The sequence below is a fragment of the Cibotium barometz genome, chromosome 37, assembly GCF_041138505.1.
Source record: "Cibotium barometz isolate CiBa-2024 chromosome 37, ASM4113850v1, whole genome shotgun sequence".
In the NCBI taxonomy this organism is placed as follows: Eukaryota; Viridiplantae; Streptophyta; class Polypodiopsida; order Cyatheales; family Cibotiaceae; genus Cibotium; species Cibotium barometz.
In genome coordinates this window covers 23,990,220-24,013,704 of record NC_141082.1, presented here as the reverse complement: position 1 = coordinate 24,013,704, position 23,485 = coordinate 23,990,220, and positions in this window count along the sequence as shown.

Below are 23,485 nucleotides of genomic sequence, written 5' to 3'. Positions count from 1 at the left end.
AGATCATTTTAATTATTTTCTTAATGATAAGCTTTATCCCTTAGAAAAATTGAGATTTATCAGTCATAGCAGCGGAGCTATGGCAAAATTTTTATAAAAATTATGCATAAAATAATTTCATTCAAAGCATAAAAAGAGGACTTCCTACCATATTCTAGGAATTATCATCCTAGATTAATTGAAAGATATTCATTGTAATCATAGAGAAATTGATTTTTATATTATGCATAATTGATTTTCATGCATAGAATATGCATAAAAGATAATTTTTTATATTAAAAATGTTACTTTTATCATTTTTATTTTTCATGCATAGAAGTATGCATAAAGGAAAAATTTTTATATCAAAAGTGTTACTTTTATCATTTTTAATTCATGCATAGAAGTATACATAATGGATAAATTTTTATATCAAAAGTGTTACTTTTATCATATTTTAATTTCATGCATAAGGGTATGCATAAAAGTTGATTATTTTATTATAAAAGTGTGACTTTTATCATAATTGAATTTCATGCATAGAGGTATGCATAAAAAGTTGATTATTTTATTGTAAGAGTGTTACTTTTATCATATTGGATTTCATGCATAGAGGTATGCATAAAAGATATTCTTTTTATACTAAAAGTGTGATTTTTCTCATAAATGGATTTTATGCATAACTTAGATGCATAAGAGAAATTCTTTTATTCTAAAAGTGTAATTCCTACCAAATTGAATTTATGCATAAGAAGATGCATAAAAGATTGATTTCAAAAGTGTTAGTCTCCTTAAATGGAATTTATACATAAATAAATGTGTAGAGAAATGGATTTTATGCATAACTTAGATGCATAAGAGAAATTCTTTTATTCTAAAAGTGTAATTCCTACCAAATTGAATTTATGCATAAGAAGATGCATAAAAGATTGATTTCAAAAGTGTTAGTCTCCTTAAATGGAATTTATACATAAATAAATGTGTAGAGAAATCTTATATCAAATATAAGAATTCTCTTAAAAAAGATATGAAATGTGATAAGATGTAATAAGAGGTGTATGAGATGTGATAAGATTTGATAAGATGCGTATGGAAAGTGATAGGATGTGATAAGAGGTGTATGAGATGTAAAAAGATGTGATAAGGTGTGTATGAGATGTGATAGAATGTGTTAAGATGAGTTAGGATGTGTTAAGATGTATATGGATGTGTTAGGACGAGAATGGATGTAATATGGTTATATGAATGTGATGTGGATGTATACATGTAGATGTATATGTATGAATGTGAATGTGGATGTGGATGTGGATGTATGGATGTAGATACGGATGTGTATGTATGTATGTGGATGTGTATGTATGAATGAGGATGTGAAAATGGATGTATACATGTAGATGTATATGTATGAATGTGAATGTTGATGTGGAATGTGGATGTGGATGTATGTATGTATGTGGATGTAGATGTGGATGTATAGATGTGAATGTGAATGTGGATGTATGCATGAGGATGTATATGCATAGATGTGAATGTGGATGTATAGATGTGAATGGGAATGTGGATGTGGATGTATGTGAATGTGGATGTAGATATGGATGTATAGATGTGAATGTGGAATGTGGATGTGGATGTATGTATGTATGTGGATGTAGATATGGATGTATAGATGTGAATGGGAATGTGGATGTGGATGTAGATGTGGATGTATAGATGTGAATATGGAATGTGGATGTGGATGTATGTATGTATGTGGATGTAGATGTGGATGTATAGATGTGAATGGGAATGTGGATGTGGATGTATGTATGTATGTGGATGTGGATGTATGAATGAGGACGTGATAGTGGATGTATGCATGTGGGTGTGGATGTATGGATGTCGATATGGATGTGTAAGTATGAATGTAGATATGGGATATGGATGTATAAATGAGGATGTGAAAATGGAGGTATACATGTAGATATGGATGTATGGATGTGAATGTGGATGTATGGATGTGAATGTGGATATGGATGTGGATGTATGGATGTGGATATGGATATGGATGTGTATGTATGAATGTGGATATGGGATGTGGATGTATAAATGAGGTTGTGAAAATGGATGTATGCATGTAAATGTGGATGTATGGATGTGAATGTGAATGTGTATGTGAATTAATGTGTCGTCGATATGAGGAAATGGATGAGAATTAATGTGTCGTCGATATGAGGAAATGGATGAGAATGAGTACACATTGAATGGAATGTGGAATAAGTAATGTGGACTAAGGAGGGATAATGTGGAAAGACGAGAGTTCGATTTAGAAACTGTATTTTGTGACTGTTTGTAAATGACTGTTTTATGTCAAGAATGCTGGGGAAGCATTTTGACCATCTTGTGGATTAAGGTCATGAAGACCTAACTGTTAAAGTTGCAACTGCTGACGGAGAGTCAATGGAGGACGTCTCGCGTAGCAAGGTCGACCGAGGTCTTGACCAGCCTCGGTTCGATTTAAATGGTGAGCTTCCGGTACGGTGGATGAGGGACCAAGGAAGCGGCCTATGAGTGAAGCGCTAGGTCACCTGCGAAGGATCCTAGAGGGTGCTGACCATACGGTGCTCGGACTCTGGGTCACCTAGGATACCCACACGTGCGTCGAGGAAGATATTGGAACAAGGAGTAAGAGTTGTTTTGTGAAACCGGGCATGGATCTGGTTGATTGACCTTGCTGGTCTTCAATGGATGAGTCCATGGCTCTTTATATGGATCTGTTGGTTGATCTTGCTGATCTTCAACGAGAGTCCATCTTGATTTTTATAAGTGATTATATTGCCGAGTATTATGGGCTAGGAACTATTGAAAAGGCCCCTGTGTGGACAGGTGGTGAGCGTTCTAGTTGCCAATGATGCCATAGATACTCTGATGAAGGAATGATGGGAAATTATGAATCAACCGGATAAATTGAAAGATTATGATCAGTGGTACTATGGTTTCATTAAAGGATTGTTTCAAAGTTAGCTAATGCTAAGAAAAAGGCAATTTCATATTGGGTGTGTAAGTGGTGTGGCTAGTTTTATGTTTGCATGAACTTCCGGCTAGGGGGCCTTGGAACTCTTTCCCTTGGTACCCGGGACAAAACCTAACCAAATTCCAAATTGGATCCCATCACTACAGTGGTTGGGCGGTTGGCTAACCCATGGGATCGGATGGGGTTAGGCTGGATTGATGGATCCGTAAATCGAGACTCAATTTCCGTTATTACGTTAGATGAAGTAAGTCCCGGATAGTAATTGTTCTATGGATAGGAATCAACGGCTGTGCCTCTTGATGGGGAAAAAAGCGTTGATCCCAATGATCCAAGTGCAAGTTTCTTCCTTGATCTGACCGAATATCTTTATAGGTGCAGTCGGATCAGTTTGATCATTATTAATGGTCTTGACTACGTTAGAGTAAAAAGTTATCTTGGAGGAATCGCCCGTGCTTTTCGGATAAGGGAAGTTTTTCCGGGTTCGGTTTTGGAAAAACCGACGGATTAGTCTTTTGTTCGGATATCCGTGGACGAGGCCCCGAGTGTGGGACCCTGCCTCGCGCAAGAAGTGCTACTTCCGCTGCTAGTACCCCGAATCCGTTGCACAGTGGGAACAGGGATCTCACAGTTGTTGTGGATCCCTAAAGATCTCAGCTCCTTGAGCATTCGTGTAGACATATTAAAGTCTCAAGTTGAGTGGTAACCCCATGGTGTCGGCTTCAAATGGATTAAAAGATCTTGTGGGTGTCCTATTTGGGGCTAAGGGATGACTATTTGACGGCCCTAGATTGTCCATAGACAATGAGCTAGTTGTCCTGGAAAGGGTATCAGATTGGGATTCGGAAAAGGTTTCAGTAATATCTGCCAAATTTCCTACCGATTGGGTCCCACTTTCCTGCGTAGGTACTCTAGAAGGTGCCCTAGGCCCTATGGCAATGTCTATATGACGTCTCGATCGCAAGTGCATAAGGTCAAATATAGCGTATTTTTCTGGATCGAAAATCGCCTAAAATTTACCAGTTTCCCATACTGACTCACTATGGGAAAATGGTTCCGGGATCGAAATTTCGACGATGGGTGTTTTCTAACTCCTCTCGAAAAGTTAGATAACCTCCCAAATTTTTGCGGCAGAAAATGAAAAATTTTCCAGACTCTTTTTTTTTGCACCCCCTTATCCGGTGCAGTGGCGGTCTTTATGGTGTGGTGTGTGGGTCTCTCCTCGCAGTGTGCTGTTCACACACAGTCGTCGCCTTCTTTTATTTTTTTTTTTTTGAAGTGCGTGTGCAGTGAACTAAATGCGTGTGCAGCAAATTCAATACATGTGCAGGGAACTCAATGCATGTGCAACTATGAGATTTGCAGCAAATTCGAAATGTTCAATCTTCATGTGTGTACAGATTTCAGTTTCTCTATAGGTGCACGTTTAACAGAGAACTAAAATGCAGGTTTAACAGAGAACTAAAATGCACAAAATTAAAGATGCAGAAAACTAAACTAAGCTAAGAACAGAAAATAAAACGAACATGTAAAAAATTGAAACTGTAAAAATTAACCTCAGACAGCAAAAATTATCCTAAAACAGAATGACAGAAATGCAAAAACAGGCCTCTCTCTTTCGCACACAAATTGAAATTTGCAGGTTTAGCGCCTACCTCCAATCCTTCCCGTGTGTTGAATCCTTGTCCTGACCTCAAGTGAGAAGCGTAGCTAGCCAATCATACTCAAATTGCAAGACAAATAAAGAGAATTTAACAACAAATTAGTCTTAAATAAATACCAAAATTAGTCCCAAAGCTTGCTCTCCTATCCAACAGTTTTGCAACCGACTGGAGCTTAACAAGGAGTGGTAGTGTGTGTATGGTGCTCAACTAATGTAGGCACTCGTTCCCCAACAGCGACGCCATTGTAGAGCGGTTCTCTCTACCCTGCAATATAGTGCTCATAGAGTACTACCGATCAACAAATGTATTAAGAAACACAATGTCAATCCGAGGACTCGACCCGATTAGTGCATGAAGGCTTATCCCATGAGGGAGGGCTCATATACACAAACCACCACTTGATGATTCAACCATTCAACACCTCAATCAATCTCTCAATCCCTTAAATCCACTACACTAATCAAGAGAACAAGCAATGTATAGCAATCTCTTAACATTGATTAAATCTTCGCTTTCCCTAATGCCTACAAACCCATAAACTTTCATCTACTAACCCACAAGCTTAAGCAAGCATAGAATGTAACATTCACAAACCCACAAGCTCATAGAGAGAGTCTATCCATGAATAACTCATTGCCAATGAAGTGGGCAAGAGCTTGCATCAATGGAGACTACACACACACACACTACAAGCATGCAGCATACACAAGAGAAAGAAAGAAGCATTCAACTAATCATAGATTAATCTACTTCAATGATGCTAAAACAGATTAAGAGAATGAAGTGGAACTATACTCATTGGAGCTTGATGCTCATTAGAGTACAATAGAGAGAGAGTTAGAGAGTTGCCATAGCTTGAGAGCTCAAGAGCTTCACTCAATAGCTTATGAGAATGGCCAAAAATGTCCACTTTCTTTAGCTAACATCTCTTTTGTAGAGATGTCACTAACCCTAACCCTAGGCCTCTTTCACACATGGGCGGACAACCCCATAAGCGAGCCTTGCTTAATACACTTAGAACTCTCATTTGGAACCCACATTGGCCTAAAATGCTTTACATTGCACTTCGGCACAAAAATATGAAAAAATTATGTGCGTCTTTATGTTCCCATGGCTACAATCCCGCTCTCTCGCATTAATTGCTTCTGGCCTCCTTCCATAATCCGTGTTCCCGTGAGTGTTCCTGTGGAACAATCATTACCATGAAAACATTTACTAGGTTTTGGAAAATAAGACCATGGAACTAGATGGAATAAAAGAACTAAACAAACAAAATCAACCAACCAAAAAGAGCAGAGGACCATGAGTCCTGAGAGGGAGTGCAAGCAGGGAGAGAGCAAGCGAGTAGCACCACACGACAATAAAAAGCTCCACAAAAATAGTGAAATTGAAAGAGAAAGATTTGAAAAAGTGTGCTAACCACAATGAAAAGATAGATTATTTATAGAGAGGGGGATCATGGTGGTGGTTGGGTGAATTATAATGATGACACATGGCATGATTTTATTGGTCTTGGGATTTGAGTCGTGATAATGCCAATGGTCAATGATCAATGTGATCACGTCAAACATAGTCGTGATTTTCAAGAATCATGTCAAGTGATATTGCCAAGATGGACTTGATTATGTGAAATCTAGGCGATCAACGTGATCACGTCAAACATAGTCATGATTTTCAAGAATCATGTCGAGTGACATTGCCAAGATGGACATGATTCTGTGAAATCTAGGCATATAACCTTACTATGCTTGTGTAGAGATGATTTTCATGTCATTTTATGAGGCATGATTATGCATACATGAGAATCACTGTCGTGATTCACCATGATTCTTCCATAATCACGAGAAGAATCACAGTTTCAAGACAGTTGTGCGGTGGCTAATAAGGGGCTGGATGAGGCTTTAGAGACATGGGGTAACTGATTGTGGCCCTCCATGATGATGATACGAAGAAGTTGAAAAGATGTAGAGAGGAAGAGTTCTTGAGCTCTTGCAAGCACACCCACAATTTGTAAGCTGGGAACTTTTAGTGGTGGGAAACTTCTCTTGCTTGGTTTCTCCTCTAATGCTTTTGCATCCTCAACTCTCCTATGCTTCATCAGTGGCCCTACTATATTAGTTGCAAGCTCAGTTACTTGTTCTTTTCTTGTAGGACCTTTAAACTGGCACCTCTTTTGCTTTGATGGGAGCCTCTTTTTGTGGCACACCTTTCTTTGGAACCTCCTCTTCTTTGTGGGTATCCTTCTTCTCCCCTACCTCTTTCACCTTATCTTTTGTTGATTGTTCATGTTATGGGCAGATAGGAAACATGAGATTCTTCGAGTATTGTAGGCTCCACAGGCTCCTCCCAGGGGCTATTTTGTGACTTCCACATGATATAAACACTACCTTTGTCCTCCGATGATATCTCCTTCCCCAGCCTGAAGAACTTCCTACTGCTGAAGCCTGTAGCTTGTTAATATGCTCCTGCATCGTCAAGGCTCATAACCTGCATCTGTACTTCCAAGGAAATCCTCTTCATGGGTGATACCGTGTTATAAAGAGAAGCCAAATGTTGCCATATACCTCTGGCCAACGTCATATGCTTTACATGATTGATTACCTACGGTGTGCAGTTGAGGAAGATAAATGAACGGACCCTGGCATTGACACAATCCCACAACTGTGCTGCATGTGCCTCCTCCCGGTCCTTATACAGGTCGACGGTAACTCCCCTTCCTCTACTTCCGGCCATGAAACCCCACCAACAATGATGAAATCAACAAGGTCGTAAGACTCCAGAACAAATTCCATCATAACCTTCCATATGTCGTAGTTGTTCTCGTCCAACTCACGGTCCACTGGGAATGTGGGAAGTGTAGGGATATTCACATGCCTCTCGGTCATCTCTAACAAATTTGCCATTGCGGGGATGTATTATGAAAAAAGGGTGGGTGGGTGGGAACAAAGAAGAACTTACACTTGCAAGTGGCTATCCAACAAATCAGCCCGCCGTCCTCTTGCTTCTCCTCTTCCCGAACAATCGACCAATCAGCAACACAAGTCCCCCTCTTGCTCACACAACTCCCAAGAACTATCAAGAAGAACTTACACTTGCAAGTGGCTATCCAACAAATCAGCCCACCGTCCTCTTGCTTCTCCTCTTCCCGAACAGTCCACCAATCAGCAACACAAGTCCCCCTCTTGCTCACACAACTCCCAAGAACTATCAAGAGCCTAGGGCTCTGATACCATGTCAGAATACGCAGCGGAGATGATGACTAAAACTGGAAACACAAGAGCAAGTGCAGAAAATAGACAACAATGGAGAGAGAGGTGTATAACTCTACTATGTATACACAAGAAGATCTCGAATACAATACACAAGTGACAAGGGGCTATGGGGCCATTTTATATGGGCCCCTTATATGGCCCCCAAGTGGCAGTCGGCCTGCTCCAAAGGCAGCCGACATGCACAAAACTCCACGACCTGCCACATAGACCAGTCGGCCAGAAATGTCTCCACTGTCGACCAGCACCAGAAAGGTGTCCACACATAGTCGGGTACAATTGGTCAGGATATATGCACCTGCCAGCTCAGGACTGCCCCCCAAGCCATAGATAAATGGGAAAAATGGAAAAAAAATACGAGGAGTGAGGGATGAGTCCATGGTTCTTTTATATGGATCTATTGGTTGATCTTGCTGATCTTCAATGGAGATTCCATTTTGATATGTGAATATATTATCGAGTACTATGAGCTAGGAACCATCAAAAAGGTCCCTGAGTGGACAGGTGGTGAGTGTTCTGGTTCCCAAAATGATGCCATAGGTACACTGATGAAGGAATGATTAGAAATAAGGATTCAATTGGAGATTTTGAGGATTATGATCAGTGACACTATGATTTCATTAAATGATTATTTTAAAGACAGCTGAATCTGTGAAAAAGGCAATTTTATATTGGGTGTGTAAGTGGTGTGACTAGTTTTAAGTTTGCATGAATATCCGGCTAGGGGGCTTGGGAACTCTTTTCCCTGGTCCCAAGACAAAACCTAACCAAATTACTAATTGGATCCCATCACTATAGTGGTTGCATGGTTGGCTAACCCACGGGACTGGATGGGGTGAGGCTAGACTGATGGATCCCTAAAATGAGACTCAATTCTGTTATGGTACGATAGATGAAATAAATCTCGGATAAAATTGTTCTATGGAAAAGAATCAATGGCTGTGCTTCTCAATGAGAAAAAAAGTGTTGGTCTCTATGATCCAAGTGCAACCTTTACCTTGATCTGACTATGGGACTTACAGGTTCGGTTAGATCAGTTCAGTTAGTTAAGGCTTTTGACTATGTTAGAGTAAAAATATCCTAGAGGAATTGCCCGTGCTTTCCGGGTGAGGGAAATTTTTTCAAGTTCAATTTTAGAAGAACCGAGGGATTAGTCTCTTATCCGAATAACCATGGGCGAGGCCTCGAGTGAGGGACCCTACCCCGCACAATAAGTGCTCCTCCGCTGTTAGTACCCCTGAATTTGTTGCGCGGTGGGGACAAGGATCTTTCAACTGCTCGCAGCACCTTCTCTTTGAAAATTGGGACTAGGCTCAACAGTTGATCCAAAGTGATATATTAATCAGAGTTTGCATCAACTCCTCAAAGAATGGATCTGCCTCTCTACTTTCTTTCTGTTGATCTGCCCATTTCACATATTTCTTCTTGTCTGCCACCTTCTGAACATCTTGAATCTTCTCAACCACCTGCTTTCAAATATCCCTCTGTTCAGTCTAGTCCAAAGGGGATTTCAGCTTTTGACTTTGATCTAGTGATTGCCATTGCATCTGCTATGGAATTCTGATCAGAGCTACTCTCTACCATCACACATCCAAAACAATCACATCCTATATGCAAAACTTTTGCCTACTTCTACTGATCCTCCTTATTCTCCACAATTTAACAGCCTCAACTATAATCACATTTTCTTGAGGTGCAGGCTGGGCATCCTGCCTCTTGGGGGCTAGAGTGGTGGAGACCTAGGTGGCCTTGGCCCCTGGTTCCCCCAATTTCCTCCCCATTGAGGTGGTTGGAAATTCTACCTACCTAGACTCCTTGGTCGAAAATTATCATACCTAGGTGGCCTCTAGTTGTTGTATTGTGGTCTCCAATTCCCCTATTGATACCAATTCTGATTATCTGTAGGTGACTCTTATGCAGTAATCTGATTTGCTGTAGGTTGATGCCCCTGCACATTCTGCCTCTCTCTTTCTAGAAATGTACCCCTAAAGTTATGGTTATACCAACAACCTCATGTATTATGCCATGTTCTTTCACATATTTGACAACCAAAAAGGTTTTTCAAAACTCCATGCGACTGTTAAGCCCAATTCCTTAATCCTTTTTGTAATGAGCTTCTCCATTTCTGGGTCATTGGCCTTCTTCTTAGATTTCTTCTTTTCCTTCTTCTTGATTTTAGATTTATTCTTCTTCTTTCTGTCCTCGTCATCTTCTGAATCTACATATGAATCCTCTGATTCATTATTAGAACTAGAATCCCCATCTGAATCTTCATCTGATTCACTGTCTGTCTCACTATCCGAATCAGATTTTGATTTCTTCGTCTTCTTCTTATCCTTCTTAGGGGATATAACCCTTAATCTCTTCTCAACTCTTGTTGCTACTACCACCAATGCATCAAGACCACTTGCAATGTTGACTCTGCATTCTTCAAATCCTTTCTTAATCCTGTTAGAAAATATCCTGCTAACATCTCATCAGTCAGTCTTTCTCTACCCACCAACCTGTCCATGAGCCTATCCATGAGCTGTCTGAACTTTTGTGCATAGTCTTCCACCAACCTGTCCATGAGCTGTCTGAACTTCTGTGCATAGTCTTCCACCAACATATCCTTCTGTTTAATTTCTTTAATCTTGACCAAGACATCATTGGGAGTCTTTTCTTTCGGAAACCTTCCCAAGAATGCAATCTTCAAAGCATTATAATTTGCAAAATGACCAAGACCAAAGTTACTAAACTATTCCATTGCCTTACCTTCCAGTGTTGCCTCAAACTGATGCTGTTTTTTTGTATCGCCATACACTCCATCAAATCCACTAGCTTGCCATCGCATCTCAAATTGCGCGACATGGCAATCAAGGTCTTGTTTTGATTTGCCCTGAAATCTTCCAAACTTGACTTTCAAGTTAGCGATTGCAGCAGCCATGTTGGGTTGAACTACTGGCTTAGGTTTCCGCATTGGTTTTGGCTTCCCCTTGAGCGGATCAAATTGCAGCTTCCTTTTGACCAACAGAGGTGATAGGGCGAATGTGCCCACCAGCTGATGAAAACCTCGGACAGCTTCTTCTTGCTCTTCACTCAAATGTTCTTCTAAATTAGTGTAATGTTTTTCTTCTCCAACAACATCTCCTCCCCTACTTGACTTCCCAATGTAAGTCTCCATTGATCCTCCACTCCTTGGTTGCTCCGTATCACCCCACATCATATCCAAATGGATCTGGGACTTCTACACTTGATTGTTTGTTCTGATTTCTTGCTATAGAGCAAGTAAAATAGACTCGAGAAACTGACCTTTTATCACTCTGACTCATTCATATCTTATGCTAAACTAGATAACATTCTCCATCCTCTCCTTACTTAAGCAACATACATTCATAACACTGCTACAGATACCACAAACATAACAAGGAATACGAACAGACAAAAAACTCAAACTTCATTTTTCGAATAGAAAAGGCTCTAAGCATGCTCTAAATCTACCTATCAGTGGGATCACCAATGTTAAGCCACACTATAACAACAGTCAGCAAGCATCATAATAGCAAACACTACACATGAGTACTTGAAGAGAGGTATCACATCATGACATGCTACTGGAATGATGTCATATCTCTTGGTGGTATGGGACACCAAGGTAAGGTATGTGGTACTTCATTGTATCATGACATGCTACTGGAATGATGTCATATCTCTTGGTGGTATGGGACACCAAGGTAAGGTATGTGGTACTTCATTGTATCATGACATGCTACTGGAATGATGACATGTCTCTTGGTACTTCATTGTATCATGACATGCTACTGGAATGATGACATGCTACTGGAATGATGACTTCATTCCAGTAGCATCATGACATGCTACTGGAATGATGTCATATCTCTTGTTGGTATGGGACACCAAGGTAAGGTATGTGGTACTTCATTGTATTTATGTGTGCACCCTTAGACTTGCGAGTGGATGAGTATATGCCTAGTTTATGCATGAAAATTATCTAGAGAGATCTTAGGGTTTTAATAGTGGTATCAGAGCAATCTCTAATTAATTGTTGTTGTTTTTTCTTTCTTATTCCAATTTTAAATAAATTTTTAAAAGTAAATTTTAATATTTACTAAATAAAAATATTATTTTGTTGGTTCGTTTTGATGATTACGCACGTGGATTGTCGATATGGTGGTTGGAATGCACGTTTCTTCTATTCAATGGACGAATCGACATTGCGGGGGAATTCTGTGAGTTCAATGCTATTTTTCCAAAATTTTTTGGTTTAAAATAAGCATTTATTGAATTTTTACCAAAATGCCACACATCTTTTTTATGGATATTTTTGGTAGGATGAATTTCCTAAATTTCTACAATTTTCAAAAAAAAATTCTAATTATTTAGAAATTTTTAGAGCATTTTTATGGTAAAAAATATATTTTTATGCATTTTGGGCGAGTTTTCTGTGCGGAGATGCTATCAATTTTTTGCCAAATTTCTACTGAAATGCAGTGTGGAGCAGCCAACTGATGCATTGAGATTTCTCTTGTGTGCATGGGATTCTTTTCTCCTCTCAAAAATGAAATTTTTTTCTATTTTTCTCTTCCGCATGTGTGAACACCTCTTTTTAGGCATAATTTGATTAATGTTAATATTAATTAAGATTTAATTAAGATTAAAAATAATTAAAGCTTAATCCTCCTCTCTATTAAGAGAGAGAGAACTAGATTGGAGAAGAAAGGGAGGAGAGAGGAGAGAAAGGCTTTGCCTTCTCCATCTCATTTCGCAACGTGCACGCGCAGGGGGGGCTGCGCTGTAGGCCGTCGGGTGAAAAGAAACCCCCCCCATAAAAAGTTTTTTTGTAAGATTTTTAATTAAAGCTTAAAAAGAGTTTTTTTTCAAAAAAAATCTTGAAAAAAAAAAGAGAAAAGGGATTGGATTTTTTTTTTTTGCTTCTCGAAAATTTTGTTTCCTGAAAATTTTTTATTGGAGCCTTTTGGCTTTCCATTTTCGTAGGAAACCTATTGACCTTCTGAATTCCGGGAATCTTTTGACCTTTCGGATTTCGAAAACTTTTGACCTTTCACATTCTGATTTTTTTTTGTCTTTTTATTTTCTCGAAACTGTTGGCTTTCCGTATTTCGGGAAGACCATTGGGATTCTGAAATTTTTGGACTGTTCGTATTCTAATGCGTTCAGGGTAAATGAAAAACTTTAAAAAATTCTTAGAAATTAGTGAAAAATTAGACAAAGGTTATTTTAAGTTTGTGGAAAATGTGGGGCTGGTGATTGGCATGTGGTGTGTCCGTTCAGGCACCTGTGACCATTCAAATTCCTTTAAAAATTTATTTTTTGCCTAGAAAATTAGGAAATCCATTAAAATATTAAATTTTTATTGCATTTGAGAATTGTCGGGCTGAATTGAAAATTTTGTGAATGATGGGATTCTCAGGAGAATTTAGGAATATTCTAGATTTTTTTTAAAGAAATCCTAGAAATTGGTATTTTTAAAATATCAACATTGGTATTTTAGTAAATCTAATGGCTAATTTTTTTTGAAAAAATATAGGTTGGAATGCCATAAGATAGGTTTGGTGGAAATCGAAATTAGCATATTTTGAGGTCCTAGAAAATTAGGAAAAATTAGAAAAAAATCATGGTAATACCTTTTTCTCGAGAATTCTTATTTTCGAGGGTTATTTGGAGTTCATGGGTTAGTTGATCCAGTTGTTTTGGTGGATTTTATTAGATGGTTTCCAAGTTTTATATGGACTCATCAGGTTCTGCCTAGATCACTTGTGTCGTCTAGGGGTTTTTTGAGTGTGCTACACGCACGTGTTTCACTTGCTTACTTTGGAGTTTTGCTTGAATGACATCACGTTCATGTACTCCGGATTGATGAGTTGGCCACCATTTAATGCTTCTTTTGGCACGATTAATGACCAGTAGATGGCATGCATTGGTTTTTATGATCAAGTATGGTTTTCATGGATTCAAGGTGCTTCTATGCTTCTATCCATGGTTTAATAAGGATATTTTGATCTTTTGGATAATATCATGTGCTTTGATGGTAGCATTTGCCTTCGTTTTTACACGTAATTTTGGAGTATGTTTCTTGTACTCTTGTACATATTCCAACTTTGGTACCTAGTTGCTTATGTATCTAGATGAATTGTTATTTTTCTACCCCAACTTTATTGTGTTTATTGGGTAGTTATCATTAGAAAGGCGCTAATAATTCAAATTTTTTTCTAATGATGTACTCGGAAAGAGTTATTCCTTGATGTAGTCTCAAGTATATAGAGACAGGTTTTAGTATGTGAAAGTTTGGGACAAGGCCATTTCATTCCTTTTATGTAGGATTTTATTCATATTTCCTAGACGGCATACTAGGGAGTTCCAAATTAGTAAGGCATGTATGGGTGTGGTATCATGGTGGCATGGGACGCTAGCGATTCCTCGTATATATTATCTTATCGGATAATTTGGGCTCAAGATTGTTGCCTTGCTTACATCACTTGGCATGTTGACCCCAACATTTAAAGACAATCTCATTTTCTGACTTCACTTGAAGTTGTAGTGTAGGCATTCTCTAGATAAACTTCTTTTATCTATAGCCTGCATGTTTTCATGAGTGTAATCTCGTCAACATTTTCACTTATTGAAATCTTTTTCTTTAGAGTTCAACGAGTTTATCTTGTTGTGTTCGGATTAAGGAAATTTGGATTCTTCCTTTGTTGGCATTTATTTATCTTGTTGTGTTGTGTTGGCATTTATTTATCTTGTTGTGTTCAGATTAAGGAAATTTAGATTCTTCCTTTGTTGGCATTTCTTTATCTAGTTCCGTCCTTTAGGTGATTTATACAGTCCACCTGATGGTTTACAGATGTACATATGTGACTCATCAAGACGTTGATGACTCCTTATGTTGATATGGGTAACTTGGGATGCCAATAATTCCCTATGCAAATGTGGGTACCTCATTCCTGCCGTTATAATGCTATGTCTTCCTACTTTATTCCAAATGGTTTACAACGAGGAAACTACCTTGAGTATGAGTTTCTCTGATCATCCGTAGTCTCTTGATGGGAAAACAAAGCGTGTGAATCAGGTTGTAGAGGATATGCTTCGTGCATATGTCTCTGGAAAACCATCAAATTGGGAAAAGTATCTTCCAATGATGGAATTTACCTATAATAACAGTTCTAAACAAATGGCTACAAGTTTTAGTCCGTTCATGTTTATGTATGGGTATCAAACCAGGGCACCTATTGATGTCAGTCTCTTAAGGATATTGAGCTTGATGCATCGAGGGATTTCTTGCGTGATATGCAAGAAATCATGACTGAAGCTCGGGATTCTATCAGGAGTGCTCAGGAGATAGGGCACAATTTTATGCTGATAGAGGACGCTCACGTTGGTATTTTGAACAAAGAGCATTGGTTTATTTAAAAGTTCCTAAATACTCTCAGACTTTGTCTCAACAGGAAAATGCTCGAAATTATCTCCTAGATATTGTGGTCCATTTTGAGTTATACGTTGGATTGGCACAGTTGCGTATGAACTAAAACTACCTCCACATGTTAAAGTTTATCCAGTCTTTCACGTCAGTAGATTGAAAGAGAAACTGGGAGGTGAGGATAACACAGTTACTCCTCAAGAACTCGTTGAATTCGAGGATCAATCCTATGTTCTGTTAAAATTACAGCAATGTGATAAGCTATGGTGGATCAAATGCTAGAATCAACATCATTAACAAAGAGATTAGATGATAATTAAGATGTAATTAGTGAGCAATTAACTGATAGATTAATGTAGGCATGGATAATCAAAAAGCAGCAAATTCTCATTAGGCCAATGCCTCAATTTATGGGGTTTACATCCAAGCATCTAATCCCACTGATTTCTCCTTGATTCACTCCACCTCTTTTGCTTGATTCTCTCCACCTCTCCCAGAATATCTCCACCTAAATCTCCTCATACTACCCTTTATTCTCTCCCAGTAGATACTTCTCACATTTTCACAAGTTCTCTCACATTTACAAATTCTCTTTTATAGCCTCTTGCTAAGGGCTTGTTCTCGCACACACCCTATTCACTTATATATTTCAACACCTCCCCTCAAGTGAATACTCCTAGCACACCTGGACCCTATACCAAGTTTCCCTCTTACTTGATAGTCCGCAACCACCAGTGCCTCAAGTCCCTAAACTCATAGTCCTTGACACTCTCTCTCTCTACGTGTCCAAGGCGACTACAAGTGCCCGTGACCTTGACTAAAGTGCTCACACATACATCTACCACATGGCCTACATCATCGGTGGCTCAGAGGTGATTTTACTCTATTGGGGCAACTTACATTGGGTTGTGGGGTTTCTCTCTCTCTCTCTCTCTCTCTCTCTCTCTCTCTCTCTCTCTCTCTCTCTCTCTCTCTCTCTCTCAGATTTTCACAGGGCTCCTCACTTCTTGGAGCCTCACATCTTCTCTTGTCTTCATTCTTCTTGTCGTGGACAGCTTCTCTTCACGCGTCCATGTCTTTCTCTTCTTTCAGTCTTCTTGTTGTGGCGGCTTCTCTTCACGCGTCCATGTCTTCCGTCAATGCTTCCTCTAGCTCTTCTTCTTGGTGTGGATCTTCCTCTTGGAAAGAGATGTTCTTCTTCTTTCATGGCTGGGGTCAAGCTCATGGCTGGGGCCATGAGCTTGATCGTCAGTTCTTGCTCCATGTGAGCAACATGTTTTAATGTATTGTTGACAGTTCTTTTGGGCTTTTGATGTTTATCTTGTGTCATTATTCAATGCAAATCCAAATCTATGCAGGAGGTCTTACTTCTTACCTTATTCTGGACAAGGGTAGTGTCTGATCCCATTTTTACAATGATGTAACGTGCCCAATACATAATGCATATAGCATTCATTCTTATGCACATTCCCAAATGCAACTCTGGCTGTGAATAATCTTGAATTTGAGTGTGATTTGTAGGCATTAACCAAGGTTTAAATGCAAAATGATGATTACCACAAATTTATCAGCATAATATCAAAATTACATTAAATCAAGGGTAACCAATTTGTACGAAATGGTTCGAGTATCAAACCATCTCCGAATTAAAATTTGAAGTTATAGGGATCTATATCAGATACCTAATGGTTAATTTGAACCCTCAATTGCACCAAAAATAGTGATTAGCACTGATTAAATTAATCCTAGGCCATCAATAGCAATTAGTCTAGTAGATGATTAAGCCAAGAAACACAAGATTTGACTAAACACTGAATGCTTAATCTCTGCTTTACCAAAGTCACCAGCAGATTTGATGACGAGCTTGGATCTCACTGTAGACTTGATCAAATCAAATTCTGTCTTCACCAGCTTATAGAGTGCCCTTGAAAACCCCTAGGGCCAAGAGGAAGTAGACCCATTGCAATTGGAGAAGAAGAGATATCATTTTTCCTCAAAAAAATTGGCGCCTGCAAATTAGCAAAAATAGTGAGCTTTTCTTTGGCGGTTTGCTATGCCGATTTGCTTGGCTGGCGACTATGGGGAGGCTAGCTATGTATGGCTCAAGTGGCTTGCCCTAATGTTGCTCCTGGAGGGAGATCAAGCCCCTCCACTAGCAGGGGGCACAGTGAGCTACTTGAAAATAACTAATCCTAATGAGTTAGATAATGGGCTCATAAATTTGATGGATTCTAGGCTAGGCTCTGATACCATGTTAAAATTACAGCAATGTGATGAGGTATGGTGGATCAAATGCTAGAATCAATATCATTAACAAAGAGATTAGATGATAATTAAGACATGATTAGTGAGCAATTAACTGATAGCTTAATGTAGGCATGGATAATTAAAAACCAACAAATTCTCATTAGGCCAATGCCTCAATTTATAGGGTTTACATCCAAGCATCTAATCCCACTGATTTCTAATTGATTCACTCCACCTCTTTTGCTTGATTCTCTCCACCTCTCCCAGAATATCTCCACACCTCCTAAATCTCCTCATGCTACCCTTTATTCTCTCCCAGTAGATACTTCTCACCTTTTCATAGGTTCTCTCACATTTACAGATTCTCTTTTATAGCCTCCTAAATCTCCTCATGCTACCCTTTATTCTCTCCCAGTAGATACTTCTCACTTTTTCACAGGTTCTCTCACATTTACAGATTCTCTTTTACAACCTCTTTGCTAAGGGCTTGTTCCCGCACACACCCTATTCACTTGTATATTTCAACATGTTCCACATGAACCTGAAAATGAACCTGAAAAGGTACTTGAATTCAGGGAAAGGAAACTTTGTGGTTGACTAATCCCTGAGGTTAACATTAGGTGGAAAGATAGGGAAATAGAGGATTCGACTTGGGAGTTGGTTGAGAATGTTCAGCATAGATTTCCTTCTTTTTATTGCAAGAGTGCAATGTTTTGAGAGAGGGAAAATATGTTATGTGCACATTATATTTGCATATACTAGGAAGCTAACCCACATTAGGCTTGTGAGCATGGGAGCATGGGAACAAGCTTTAGTGGATCATGGGAGCATGGGAACAAGCTTTAGTGGAGCATGGGTTAGAGCTAACCTTAAGGGTTGAGGTTAGGGTCAGGCATCCAAGGGTCACACATGGGAAACGAAGAGTCAAGAGTCACTTGAGGGCCCTCCTATATAATAGGGGCATCCAAGGGTCACACATGGAGAGTCAAGAGTCACTTGAGGGCCCTCCTATATAATAGGGGCATGGGGAACACTCAAGGGAGGTTATGTTATGTTATGTCCTCTTGTGTAGAACATGGTATCTACTCTCTTGCCATTTCACACTAGAGCTATGTGCTGCTGGAATGATGTCATATCTCTTGGTGGTATGGGACACCAAGGTAAGGTATGTGATGGATGAGTATATGCCTAGTTTATGCATGTTATTCATGACAATTATCTCGAGAGATCTTAGGGTTTTAACACCCAGGTGGGTCATCAATGTCCGCAACACTAGTTGAGCTCGATATCTCAACATGGTAGTAGCTTCCTCTCTCTCTCTCTCGTTCTCTCTCTCTCTCGTGTGCTACTTTCTCACTCACATCTTATGAGTAGTGGGGCTATAGAAATTTCATACCTTAGGATCTAGTTTTCTTCTCACTTCACCTGGCATGTACATAGGCAATGCAGCTAAACACTTTCAAGTGTGCCAAATATGGTTTTCTGCCAGTAAAATTTTATTTAGGCATCATATCATGAACTACTACAATGGGGGGTTTTGTAATATGCATGTTCTTCCTTTCTACAGTCCTAAATGCATTATCAAAATTATGCATGCAATGTTGTAACATTGCATTGCATTGCATTGCAGGAGAGCAAGTGCATTACATCATTATCAAAATTCTACATCCAATGCAGTAAACATTGCATGATTAAATTCCTAGCATGGATTGAATGCGTACAAGCCAATATCTTGTCTACACTACAGTAAGAGTGCACAAGGTTGGAAAAGGGTATTTGCATTGTAATAGCAAGGAGGTTGTAGGTTTCATGCCTTGGAAATTAATGCACATTAGTTGCTTTATAGGTGAATCAAACAAGATTACATTATATTGATTAAGAATTGCAAATCCCCACACTATGTCTTGAGGATGCAACCCACACCCCAAGGGGGAAATGAGTGAAGGCCCAAGAACCTAATGCAGAACCTTACATCATTATGGACCTCAGTGAAACAAAAGAGAGCTACATAGACAAAGAGAGCTTACACAACAAGCGGGTGGTAGCATCCTCAGATTCCACTTTTGGGATCCTCTCACCTAGCTCAACTATGCATGCTGTGTGCCTATACCAGAGTTGTGTGGAAAATTGGCACTTGAGAACCAATAGATAAGGCAAGATTTGGACAAGATCATAGAGTTGCCACCATGGGGAATAGACCTTCGAAGGTGTTTCAAGGCCATTCACACCTACACGTAGAAGATTAAGTGTGTGGCCCCATCAGTTCGTTTCTCAAAATGAAGTAGAGAAACAAGTTATCAAGATCACACTAGACCTGATCCGGCAAGCATTGAATCTGCCACAATGAATAAGTACTAGGATAAAAAGACCATCATGCTAGCCAAAAAGAGTGAGTGCTTCAAGACCATTACCCCAGCCGAAAAGAATGAGTGCTTTCAGGACCCACCCAACAGATGCCCTACTAGAGCCAAATCACCTTGCCAAGAGCTTATGCTTATGAATTAGAATGTATGGGCATGCAATTATAAGAGACATTTTGTAAGTGATCAAACTCTCACTTCATTCTATCTTTCTTTTAATTCTTGCACAAATGTTGAAGCTAAATATGTGGTGAAGGCACCTTGGCAATAAGGAGAAGAGGCCAAGGAGAGTGCATCTTAAAATTTTCATGCCGTGAGTGCTATGGGAAAGCAGTACAGAAAGGGATTAGGTACATGGTGTGAAGACATAGCCTCAACCCTTGCTATGAACCCATAATTCTCTATCACGGCATGTAAGCTACAAAGAGGTTGTCCCCTCTATTGTAAAGGCTGAGACTTTCTTTGACTCCAACAGAAGAACAGAAGCCTCCGTAATCCCCCTTTGAGGATAGCCAGAAGAGAGAACTTGAATTCTAGCAAGAATTAAAGAGATGAAAGAAAATGAGGAGAAAATTGTTTGTCACTATCGATGAGCAAGGCCAAACAGTCAGGCTTAGAAATCGACACAAACAAACAAAGAAGAGGCCAAGATAGATAAGAAGAGGGAGGACACAAAGGCAAAGGAAGATAAATTGCAACCCATCACAGATAATATAGGCTAAGAAGATAAAGTAAGAAACCACCTAATAAGGGGATAGGGCTATAATCCCATCTCAATGGTTTGGCCAGTTTAAGAGGCTTTCCAAAGAGGCAAAGAATGTCTTAACAAAGGAGGCAAAGGAAGCCACAACATCCCCCTCTACTTTGAAGACAAAAGTTACAGAGGCATATGCAGAATCCATCATCTTTAGCGATCTCTATCTGTTTTGCAAGCCCACACTTCCAAAACTAAGAAGTATGAAGCATAGCTCCAATAAGCCCAAACTACAATAAGCAAGCTAGAGATAGAGAATAAGAAAATTCAGGGCTTGAAGGACTTGCTGGAGGCAAAGTATGAAGAGATTTTAAACTCTTACACCCACTAGTGTTAAAAATCCTAATATGGGATTGATCATGGTGTTATGCAACATATATTAAGCATAAACTAAGGTGGATTAAACAACACCAAAAACTCCATGAGAGAGAGAGAGTGTCACACTCAACACACAATCTTCTCTCTCACATATGTTGTATGAACCATACAAATGAAAGGCTTCTAATATAGATAGCCATTGACCCAATCTCCTTTACACATCACCATGCCATGTGGCAACTCCTTTTCCACATTCTTTTATGTGACTCTCACCATTCACACAGTATCTTATGTGGCATTCTTATCTTTCCACAATATATTACACCTCTAGGGTGCATTCACACACTCTCAACGGGCGGGCATGCAAGAATCCATGGAACTAGATAGCTCTAATGAGTTTGAGGAAGACATTGGCACCCCCACTGTTCGAGTAAAAGTACTTTGAAGGCAATGAATTGAATGTGGCATTGCCGACGAGATAACCTTTGATGACCTCCAAGTCACAACAATCCTGGATGGGGGAGCAGGAGAGAGCATTGTTACAAAAAAATGCTGGGAAAAAATGGGGAGCACCTGCCATGGATGACACCACATTTCTAGTCAAACATCGTTGATGGAGCCATAGCTAGACCCATTGGTTTATTGAAGGATTTGAAAATAAATATCCTTGGAACAACGTACCACCACACCTTTGTGTGGTGATGAACTTTGGACGTCAGCCTATTATGACTGCATCCTTGGGCGACCATTCATGAGAGAATCTAAGATGATCCATGATTGGGATACCAACCACATTTACATTCGAAAATCGGAAAGATCAACTTACGCATGTGGAAGGTACATCCAATGAGTGGCAAACCCTTTGCAGGACTCGGTAACAACAACTCAAGACTCTGAGAACTGGGATGCATCCTTCCTAGACGCACTGGCACGAGGTTTGCCTTTATGGCAGACAGGCATGAAATCACATCTCTATACATGCTTAGCTCAGTATACATGCTTAATGTTGTCACACAGGAACTTGAACAGGCCATTAGAGTGGAACCATCAAGGGGACACATGCTCCCACAAGACTTGCAAGCTCGATGGATTCCCTGGGCCATAATAATATGTCTTCCTAGACGATTCAGACACCCACTGGCTAAAGTATGTTGGGGTTGTTGAAGCACATGACCACTTCAATGAAATATGGCAAAAAGGGTTTGCCAATAGCTCCCTTCTGGTCCACGACCACCCAGAGCCGATGGAACACGTTGATCCCAAACCAAAACCAAAAAGATTTATTGCTTTATCGTCTGTGCACAGAACATGCAATGAAAAGTTAGCGCTAGCAGAAAAGGAAACCAAAAGGTTAGTGGAAGAAGAAATAGCTAGGGCATAAGAAACCAAACAGGTTTCCAAACATTTCAAAACCTTTCAGATGGCCAACGGATTTGTCCAATATAACTTGGCCCAAAGGTCCCACAATGGACAACCAGGGACCTCAGATGATGGTCCAACCAAGGTCAAAGAAATTAACCTAGTAGGTCCAGGGGCGAAGACCCGAGGCCAGTATAGATTGGAGAATACCTCTCTATAATAGAAGAGACCAATCTCATCACTCTTCTTACAGAATTCTAGGATTTCTTTTCTTGGAAGTACACGGATATGAAAGGTGTACCTCCTGAAATAGTCACGCTCATCACTCTTCTTACAAAATTCTAGGATTTCTTTACCTGGAAGTACATGGGGTACCTCCTGAAGTAGTCAAGAACACCATCCCAATGGTTGATGGAGCAAGGTTGATAAAACAAAGGGCATATCCTATGAACCCAAAATATTCCAAGATGGTCCAAGAAGAGATCAACAAACTCATTGACGTTGGATTCATCTCTATGAGGAGATAGAGTATACGGAATGGGTATCACCCATTATGATAATGCCCAAGAAGAATGGGAAAGTATGAGTGTGTGTAGACCTCAAAAAGGTCAATGCCACCACTATAAGGCATCATTACCTTACCCTTCACTGAACATAGAATGAGTAGTAGGAAAAGAAGCCTACAGCTTCCTTGATGGATTTTCTGGTTACAACCAGGTGTTGATCGACCCCAAGGAGGAACAGCCTTTGCCACCAAATGGGTCACTTACACATACCGTGTCATTCCCTTCGGGGGCTGACCAATGCCCCTAGCACCTTCCAGTGTTTAATGTGTACTGCCTATAAGGAATATCTTTCTAAATTCCTTGAGGTCTTTATGGATGACCTTTGTGTCAACTCCTCATGGTGGAAAGCACACCTTGACTGCTTGCGTAAGGTGCTAGAAAGATGCAGGATGTATTGCATCTCATTGAGCCCACTCAAATGTCAATTTTGGGTTAGACATGGAGTGATCCTGGGACACATTGTCTCCACGCAAGGAATCTCCACAGACGATATATAGCGGAGTGCGGCTCATCCTTAAGCTGCC